Source organism: Lissotriton vulgaris, chromosome 2_2 (assembly GCF_964263255.1).
Source record: "Lissotriton vulgaris chromosome 2_2, aLisVul1.2, whole genome shotgun sequence".
Taxonomy (NCBI): Eukaryota; Metazoa; Chordata; class Amphibia; order Caudata; family Salamandridae; genus Lissotriton; species Lissotriton vulgaris.
Genome location: NC_141688.1, coordinates 107990647 through 108001615, shown reverse-complemented (window position 1 = coordinate 108001615; position 10969 = coordinate 107990647).

Genomic DNA, 10969 nt, shown 5'->3' with positions numbered 1-10969 from the left:
CCGGATAAAAGTGGTTTGGACCAAATCGGAGGCGGACATTTTTTGTGTTTTCGCTGACTTGCTTGACTTTGAGGTGCTCTTTGGGGGGTTCCGGGTGTTTTTGGCTGAGTTTTAGGGTCTGGGAGCACTGCTGGGACACTCTAATCTTGATTGCATTTGCTTTTCAGGAAATCCGTGGTGGAAAACTGGAGTTATGGCCTAGCTGCACAGCGCGTTTGGACCGAAGGCCGAGAAATATTGTAAGTATGAGATTTTCCTTTTGGGCTGTTTGGGGGTGTTGTGCTTTTTGGCGGGTGGGTTGGCGGGTCTTGGGGCATTCCTGGGAAGGTCTAATACCGGATAGAAGTGGTTGGGACAAAATCCACGCTGAATTTTTTTTGCTATTTCTGACATTTTGCTCAATGTAGCGTTTTCGGGGGCCTGTTTGGGGGGCTTCCTGGTGTTTGTGGGTGGGTTTCGGGGTCTGGGAGCACTGCTGGATATGGATACTTTAGTTTGCAAGAGGTTTGAAGCAAATCCATGGTGGCAGAGGGGGGTTAGGGCCTAGCTGCAGAGCGCGCGCGGAGTGATTTGGGAAATTGGCAAAAAAGACCCCATTTTTGTACTTTTGCTTTTTGGCTGTTTGGGGGTCTTCTACTCGTTTTCTCCTGGGTTGACGGCTCTGGGGCCATTGCTGGGAAGCTCTAATACCGGATAAAAGTGGTTTGGACCAAATCAGAGGCGGAAATTTGTTTGTGTTTTTGCTGACTTGCTTGCCTTTGAGGTGCTCTTTGGGGGGGTTCTGGGTGTTTGTGGGTGAGTTTTGGGGTCTGGGAGCACTGCTGGGACAGTCTAATCTTGATTGCATTTGCTTTTCAGGAAATCCGTGGTGGAAAGTTGGAGTTATGGCCTAGCTGCACAGCGCGTTTGGACCGAAGGCCGAGAAATATTGTAAGTATGAGATTTTCCTTTTGGGCTGTTTGGGGGTGTTGTGCTTTTTGGCGGGTGGGTTGGCGGGTCTTGGGGCATTCCTGGGAAGGTCTAATACCGGATAGAAGTGGTTGGTACAAAATCCATAAGGAAAAGCCTTTTGGCACTTTTTGTAACTTAGGGTTCGTTAGGGTTAGCCCTAGCAGCAGGATTGCATGTGTTTCCGGGTGTTCTAGATTTTTGCAACGGAGCTCTGGGGTCTTAGAGCACTCGTGAGAATGTGTAATTTTGGTTGCAAGTCATTTGAAGAAAATCCATGGTGGGAAAGGGGGGATTTGGCATAGTTAAAGAAAGCCTCTGCCACTATTCTTAACTTAGGGCTCGTTAGGGTTAGCAGTAATTCTATTGCATGTGTTTGGGTGGGGGGGCTTTCGAGTATTGGAGCGATGCTGGCTATGGATACTTTTGCTTGCTTGCAAGTGGTTTGAATACAATCCACGGTGGGTAAGGGAGTATTTGGGCCTACTTTTACTTTCGAAGTACGTTTTGTCACCAGTTTTCTGCTAGGCCTCGTTTTTTGAGATCTGATTGGGGGTCTTCTACATTTTTGCGACTGGCTTTAGTAAGGGTCTGGGTGGGAGCACTGCTGGGAAGGTCTAATTTTGTTCTAAAACACAGTTTACAGTACACCTAGCTTGAAGGGAAAGATCCGCTAAATTCATTGGCCCATACTTATTTATCCTTCAAAAGGTGACTCAGACAGAGTACGCACTTTCAAAAATATTGTACTGTCTATTAGGAAAATCAAAGTGTGACTTTTTGCACTACACAGCGAACATACCTTATATTTATTTATCAGTGCTGTTTTTCGTTCAATAATTACAGGCCGGGTTTCAGTCTGTGCAATGGGGAAAAAAGGATGGAGTCAGGCTTCACATTAGCGAGCCGCAATTAAGCATCCGCCAGGCAGGCAGTGGACAGGGTGTCTTCTGGTCACCAACATTGATGGACGAAGAGTCAGCTGGAATGGAGGAGTGCCGCTAATAAGAGGAATTGTTTGCTGCATACAACTTACTTACCAAATTCAACAGGAGGACAACTACAACATACAGACAGATACAGTATCCATTCTTTTCTTCTATGAGTGTGACTGCATTTCTTGGATCTCTCTCTGCTTCTAAATTGATCCCTACAGCCATTCTATAGGTTTTACTTCGGCTATTTTTTAAACCTAATTTAATGTAGCCCTGTACTGTCGCATTCTGTCATTCACGGTTGTCGCAAGTACTACTTACTTTTCAGTAACAATGCGTTCAGTAGTGCATGCACTTCCTTTATGTCACTTAAAAGATTTATGGTTAGCTTTGTACCCAAATATTTCTTTAAATTCAATTATTGTTTGTCCATGCTGTGCTTTTTTTTTTTCTCTCAACAAAACCTACCAAAAAGAAACCCCCATTCCCATCCATTTTACAAACCCTAACCCTCTTGCCCCGGGCTGTGTGGTTTTGCTTGATGTGTGACTAAATGACATCAATAATTCCACACACTTGCTGGGGAGGATAAGGTCATAGCAACAGGCTGGTGAAGGAATCCGAGGATATATTCTAGACTTACTCAGCTTCAGTACTATTTCTTGTAGTAGTAGCCAATACCAAAGAAATCCTACACAAGTACAAGTTATACTATCAATACTTTACCATTTGTTAAGCTACATTGTGGCACTGTTCTAGTCTAGTGTACTGTCACCTGCTATATTCTCTATCGTACCGTTGTAATGCTACAGTAAGGACAAACCAAGTTTCATTTACTTTTTTTCCATAGCCATGCAACTGCCACTGTGTCACACCACTAGTACCACCGCAATGAGGAGGAAATTTCATCCGCCCTGGATTGCCAACCTTAATCGCCATTTCCCGTGGAGCCAGCCCTGGGCCTAGCCCTACTTTCAAACACAAAATACAGGTAAGATAAGCGTTTGATTGGAGGTAGTATAATGGAGTATTAGGAGAGACGAGAGATTGATGGTAGTACTACTAAAGTCCTAGGACTATTCAGGAAAACAAACTTACTGTTAAACCCCCACCCACCAGACTCAAAAGCAGTAAAAAACAGGTATGGTCAGATAAAGTTTCAAAAAGTATATTTTTATAGCCCTAACAAAATAATCTCCTGCAAGACCCTCCCTAACCCCAACGATTGTCCTTCAAAAGTCCCCAAAAAACCCAACTCCCAATTCCCACCCCCCAAAAGTCTCTAAAAAAGGGGCAAGGGGCACTACGGCAGGGTGCTGTCGACTTTAGCGGCCAGGGCATCATGCTCCTTGCGGAGAGTGGCATGGTCGAAGCGGAGGCCCTCCACCAAGTTCTTATAGCTTAGGACCTCCTGCTCCAGGTAGGACACTCTGAGGCATAAGCGGCGCCGGCGTGCCTTGCAAATCCTGTGGGGGGCAGCTGATGTCTTTGCTGCTCGGCGGTGGCGTTTGGCTTTGGTAGCCTGGCTCCGTACCGCTGGAGCACTGCCCTGGCTGGCAGCCTGTGGGGGCACGGAGGAGGATGCAGCTGTCCCAGTGGATGTTGTTGTAGTACCAGACTGCGTCTCCTCCTCCTCCAGGGCCACCAGCCGCCGATATTCAGCGACAGTGGCATCCAGCCTCCGTTGCTGGGCCATTTGGGCCAGCTCCCTCCTCCTTGATGGTCTTTTGGATTTGGAAGGAGCAACTATATGAAGAAAGAAAGACATAGTCTGTAACCAATGTTCCTTAAGATTAACACAAAATGATTGAGCAGAAAGTTGTGTCACAGTACAAGTAGCAAATTGAAAGCACAGTACATAACTATTGAGGACAGTATTATGTAACCTCCGACTTCTTCATCCTTGCTCTAACATTAGTGGGAGTTTAAGGAACAAATTCTAAGAGCACTATGGACTTCCATTACAGTCGACTATGACAGTACACCAGTCTTATTCTTCTTCTTCTCTCTCGTTTAGGAAAATTGGTACGTTATCTTATGCAAGCCGGCATAATGCCAGCGCAGTGAACTTGCACCCGAGAAAAACAGACGCACACCATGATGAGTGAGACAGACTTGCGTTACTGTAGCGGTCCAGTACATGCAGGTGGTGAAGCTCTTACTTTTGTATTACGGGTGGCACTGCGAATACTCTGTTAAAAGGGCTACTGCTTAATTAATTTAGCTTTCACCCTACAGTGCAAATGAGTATTAGAAAAGGAAAATGAAGAAGCTAAATAATCTGATTATCTATCACTTCACATGGGATGTATTTGATGACATATGGGATGACTTTAGGGGCTTTGCTTATTATTGAGTGAACAGTGATACACCCACACATGAATGACGTACTACTGCTAAACTAAAGTTATTAAGAGAGGTAGGGAGTGTCCACCGTAATAACCGGATATATGCTGTGCTTGCAGTTGCAATACAAACTACTGCTACTATTCATGGTAGTATTTGGACAAAATTACAACTTCTTTTCCTTGCCTTTCCTACACTGGAACGGACGTGCGGGTCCGGTGTTACATGCTCTTCAAAGTAACACTTAGTTCATCCAGTGACCGTCTACTCTCTCTAGATACACATATGCTATCTAAGAGTCAGATAGTACCATGATCCAGGCATCCATCCATTCAAAGTATATGCACACATACAGTTTCTGTTTCACCCACCCAGGCTGTTCTCCTTCCACTCATCCTTGCTTCATCATTCACCCAGCCATGCACCATACCATATTCTTTCCTTCCTAGCCACCTCGGGGACCAAGCAAACACATATCATTCTTCTTTGCCAGTCATCATTACATTTCTCATCCTTCCACACTTACTTACACCCTTCTTTCGCTTTTCGTTCATCCCATCCATCAAGTTCATCTCAGAACTGATTGGGATTCTTCTCTCCAAAAACTTCACAGCTAAGTCGAAGTACATTTAGAGGAGGCTACTACCTGGTTGATTTATAATACTTCCGTGCAGAAAGCACACTCTGCAGTCTTTAATCTCAATAAGTAAGGAATATATAGCTTACCTCTGCCCGCCACCACCGTGTGAACCCTCACAGAATTGTCCGGCACTTCCACCGCCTCCTCCCCAGAGTTGTCCTCGTCCAATGCCACCACCACCTCCGCGCTGGCCCCACCTCCAGATGTTCCACCTACAAAGTACATTTAATAATGTTAGAATACACCACTCACTACTATATAATATTTGGTCTAGGAGGAAGAAAGAAATGTGAAAAAAATAGAATACAATTTAATAATTTGTGACTGTCTACTCTAAAGTAAAAATGTCCCTTTTTCCAGGGAAGGCTGTTGTCTTGTTGCACTTTTTGGAACAACTGATGAATGCTTGCTTTTTATTTTTAACACGCACCACTTTTTCTCCTAACAGACAGAAGCTTGACTTCTAAGAACACGAGCAGGATCAATTTCAAACCAGGTGAGAGCTCGGCTCGACCACAAGAAATGTGTCCAATTAATCGTCAGCACTAAGCACTTTTCCATTTTCAGTTAAACGTTTACTTTTATGACAAACTTGATTTTAATAAATGTGTTTACTTTTAATGAAGCTTTTAAACTTAAATAGACTCTGTGGTTTTTGGTCCTCCAGACTAGAGTGGATGAGCTAAAGGTTTTGGAATTTTTGCAAGAATGAGTCCGTGCCTCTGACATCATTGGGGATCAATCATCGGTGACTTTGGGAGCTAAATGACTCTGCCACACTATCTAGTCAGTAAGGAGATTGGGGGTTCAACTACAAAGTCTGTTATCACTGAGGTATGTGGAAAGTCTAACAGCACCTATTATAATTGATAAGCTAAGCAATGCATTATTTAGTGTCCATAGTTCTGTTTGTGCAGATTTGTCCCTGCAACAGTAGTAGAATGGATTGTCCTCCTATCCAAACCAAAAGTAAAGTAGTATCTTATTCTTTCTTGGTGGTCATTCACCTTTTTATTATTGGCAATTGTCAAAGCATAAACATTTAGAAGACTTGAAAAGACATTATGGACAATCCCAGAGGACTGCACTCAGTGCATAGAGCTATTGCTGACTAGAATGGGAGTCCAATGGAATTGCCAAATGTGCAATCTTAGTTAGCTACACAGACAGACTAATAAGAATAATCTAATAATACCACACGGAGTCATAGTCGAGGCAGGATAAGAATTTAGATCCAGTCTCCAAGAAGATCAAAGACGATTTAGAAAAAATCGAATGAGGAACGCTAGGAAAAAATAAGTACTCTATATTAAAATTAAAACTTACTGGGGCCAGCAAAGGAGCCCTCGCCTGCCCGATCCTGGCCTGCATCCTGAACAGCACCCTCCTCCTCCTCCTGTGTCCTCTTCTTGCCCCTGGGGGGAGCTGATGTGCAACATGAAAGAAAGAAAAACAGAAAACATGGATGATATTTGTCAACCAAATCAAACATTTCAAAAGAACTAACAAAATATTTTGGCGAAATAGCAAATAGACAACTATTCCACGTGATATATTATTGACCAATCTCATGTGGTCTACTACGTTATTAGTATTGCTTGATTTGCGGACCGTCGAATTAGAAACTTCTTATGTAACTCACTAAACAAAGCACTAAAAAGGTTTGCCTAGGATTGGCAGGCAGCAGTCCGCAGCACGCGAAGTGACAGACAAAGTCCATCGTGATTGCAGATCAGCGACAACACTAAAGTTTCCTACTACATTAACCAGTCATTAAAATACTCAAACTATCAATACACCACAACTATTTCTTCTTATCGCCATGTGTACAAAGGAAGGACTGGACTTGAGTCTGTAGGGGCTGATTTAGAAGCCCCTTGCGGCTCTTTTGCTCCATTGTTGCGTGACTTTTGTGACGCAGCGGCAGCACAAAAGAGGCGCAATCGTGAGGAGTCTCACAGGCCAATGAAATGAACACAAAATCGAAAACAAATAAGCATAGTAGCAACACTACTGAGAAGGAGAGCAGTGCACCTGAAATGCACAGAAGATTTTGAAATATAATTTACCTACAATGTAATGAGCAGCATTATTGCTCTTGGTAAAAAACAAAAATGTGCAATATAATAACACACAGCAGGAGAAAACAGAGTAGTAAAGAAATAGCTACTACTACTCACCAAGCCCGGGGATCTCAAGGCCAAGCAGGTCGAGCAGATCTTGTTCACGGTCCAGGACATCCGTCCAGAGGTGGGTGGCCTGGTTGTAGGTGCGCCGGACCCGAGAGTGGTGGTACTTAGCCCGGCACACCTTCTCCCACCGCTTGCGGCGCTCCTGGAACCCGTACCCGACACCGATCCTGCCGCCTGCCATGATGGTCCTGGGGAGGCGGCGCTGAACATAAAAAATGAGTGCGGCCACCTCCTCCGGGCTAAAGATCTCCCGGGGTACGACCTGCTCCCCCCTCAAACGCCCGCACGGGAGCCAGGCACGGGATGCGGGACCCTTCCCCTTCTCGGGATGCTTCCCGGCTCCCTTCACCATGGTCTGGGCGGAAAGGAATAAAGAAAATAGAATAGGCAAGAGAAGAAAAGAAAGAGTTTAAAAAAGTAGTTTAAAATTAACCAAAAGTAGCAGTAAACACAAAAATATAGGGCTAGAAAAATAGAGGGATAGATAATAAGTAAAATAGATTAAAAAAAACTTCAAACAAGCAAAGGATGGCAGAGATTTAGAGAGGATACAAAAAGCATGCCCAGAACCATAGCAATGAATGAGAAACAAGATGGCCGCGCCCGTTCACGACGGCGCGGGTAAGTTCGCGCAAGATTTTCCTCGCTAACACTCGCGAAATTGTCCTGGCGAGCCGCACACTTTGCGAGATTACACTTCACGCCCGGAAACGGAAATACGTCATGCAAACAAGATGGCCGCACCCTTGAACGACCGCAAGGGTAACTTCACGCCTTGCGCTACAAGCGGCTCGCGAAAATGCACAAAACCTTGCGAACTAACACACCGCAAATAAACAAATCGCATATTCGCACGAATTCGCAGCTTCCGAATCCGATCTCGCATGTGTTTGCGCCCCGCGAATCCCGCGAAATTGCAGAAAAACGAGTTTTGCAAAACTGAAAGCACTCAGCAGGTGCAAGAGTTCAAACTCATCATTAGTAACCATTCCCTGTAGTGCTTCCTGACTGGGGCCCCTCCAGAGTTCAGTTGCTAGTTGCAACAATTGTATGACCCTGCTCTGACCCTCACAGCAGGCTCATAGAATAGCTACAAGTAGGCCACAAAGGTCCTGGAGAAAAAAAATTGCACTGCAACAGAAAGCAAATTACTGATAAGGAAGCAGGTGCCAGACCTGGAATTTTAAAACAGTGACACATTAATAAACTAACTCCAAATTAATTCATGTCAGTTGAAGCAGGGCAGGTGTGCTTGCTTTCCCCCCCCCATAATCTACAGTGATGATGAACCAGAGGGTGGCATTGATGTAACAGAGGGTGGCATGGGTGAAACAGAGGGTGGCAGTGGTGAAACAGAGGGTGCTGGGAACCTGTGATGATGAACCAGACGTAGAAACAACATAGTCGCGACCGTTGCGAGCCGACAAGTAAGTTCGCGATTGCGAACTGGTACCAAACCCTCGCGAACTGGCAGAAACCCTTGCGCACACAAAAAAAAAAAATTCGCGAGAATTCGCAGATTTTGCGGATTGCGAGTTCGCAAAATTCGCGTACGCCAGATTCGCAAAATTCGCCCATGCTTATTCCAAACCATTGTTCAAGGCTGTGCCTTGAGTGGGTTGTTGACTGCCCACAGAAGAGTAGTGAATAGGAATGAGTGTATAGAGGAAAAGGTTGGGAAGGGAGGTCACTGTGGCGTAGATTAGGTTGGCAAACTTTGATTCTTTTGTTAGGGTTTTTGAGTGTATAGAAATAAAGACAGACCTCAATAGATAGGAGAGTTTGTTTTGAACTGAAGAGTTCTTTTGCAGTGTTGGAGGGATGACAAACCATAAAACTGATGTGGATATCGTGGGTGAATTCAGACGCCGTCAAGTAGGACAAACACAATGCCTGCTCCAAGAAAATGAAGGTTGATGAATCTCAGAGAAAATCACTTTGTCCTGCTGCCTTCCTGGAAAGAACTGCATTTTCTTCAGAGAGGCAACCATGTCTAGGGTATAGGTGATGAGGATTTGTAACTCGGCCCACATGTAAGTAGCTAGTTTTATAAGGGAATTAGGTTGTAGTTGAATATGAAAGGGGCAATTGATTGGATGGAAAGCATATTCATGGCCATTTTGGAAATGAGGGAGGTCAAAGTAGTGGAGTGTTTTAATGTGGGGGCCGAATGGAGAATGGGGTAGCAACGTTGTTTGACCAATGGGTAGGTATGGGTTGTGACCACAAAGGGCTAGTGATGTACAAAGATAAAAATAGCAGGGGCGTGGCCAAGATCGCGACCTGACCAGACGTGGATTGCTGAGGCTCCTCGCCGCGGCCCTTCGCCCTCAGTTTTTCTCAGTAAGCAGTCCCCTGCAGCACGCTGAAAAGAGCAGCGCAGTGTGTGGGGATCCTGCCGCGCCCAGTAAGAGGGGTTAGTTGAGCTACTTACACCCAGAACGCTTCTCGACCGACTTGGCCGGCTCCGGCGAGCTCTCACAACATGGCGCCCTGGCTGTGAACGCTTGATGGCATCGCTGTGCTGGGGAAGCTACAGGGCCAAGTGTCGACTGCAGATTGAAGCGGAGACCCAGTGGCCCGCTCCACTGATCGACGCATCCCGAGGGACAGAGGAGGCGGCCTGGTGGGCGCGAAAATTGAGCACGCTGCCCTTGCCTGGCCTAGCAGCCATAACCCCACGGAAGACGCTCGCCAAGCCTGGGGCGGGCGGGACTATATCCAGCCACAATATATAGTGGCGCATGCAGAGGGAGAACGACGGATTCTTCCAGGTTGCTCCGCAGACCTGTCTGGATTCCCTAAGGGAGCTTCGTGCCCAGCTGGGCGCCGATTTCGTCGGCTTGGAGAGTTTGTTGCTTTCTGCTGCCATTGGAGAGCTGTGTGGTGGAGCCCAGGAGAACTTTGAAGATTGGCTCACAGCGGGCTCTCTCCGGACTTTGCCCTCCTTTACCCTGCTGCGCGGGCCCCCTGCTGACACCGTTTCTCGAGGGTGAGTGTCCTGTTCCTGGAGGGAGGGGACTCGCTTCAGGCACGGTGCACGCCGGGGCCGAGCCGGCGACGCCAAACTCAAGGGTGAGGCTTTGCGGCCTAGCTTGCTTAGCGCTGGGCCCAGACTGCACAAGTGGCGCCTGACCGGCATCGGATAGTGCAGTGTTCGGATGCTACATCCCAACCGCTCCTCCGAAACATAGCGGACTCTCGTTCACCTGTTTCTGCCCTGGAGACACCGAGTAGTGGCTTGCTGTGTGAGATCTCCCATCTTTGCTGTGCCGCCATACTGACTGTGCCTCCGCACTGGCCTCGTTGTTCCATCTCCCTGGCAGTGGAGGCCTCGACCCTGGAGGAGGTGGCGATCGGCCGGTGTGGGGCAGCGCTGGCTGCGGGAAGCTAGAAGGTGGGGCTCGGCGGCCTAACTGACACAGCACTCGGCCCTGCAGACACGCGCTGTCCTTGAAGAGCATAACTTAGGAGGGGCATTCACCGCGTGCTACAATCCCTGCCTCCAATGCATTCCTGCAAATAACTGAAGCCACCAGTTTGCGCAGTTATCTTCTTGCTTCCTCACTGTGCAGTTCTTGGCAAGGCCCAACGGGAGCCCGCACCCATCCTTAACGCCGTGGTCCGGTGGACTTACCCGGCTACATTCCGATCAGTGAGGCTGCCACAAACAAGGGGCTCTCTCCAGGAGGCGCGCCCCGCAGCATCATCCTTGGCATGGTTTCCATGAGGAAAAAAGGGGACCACACATTGAGAGACATGCTTATCAAGGGGTCAACTCCGGGGGATAAAGGCCAACCTACATCCCCGGCATCGCTCCACCCATCGGCATCGCTCCAACCATCCCCGGCATCGCTCCACCCATCGGGCAGGCAGAAGGCGAGGCGCCCATCACCCGGTCATTCTAA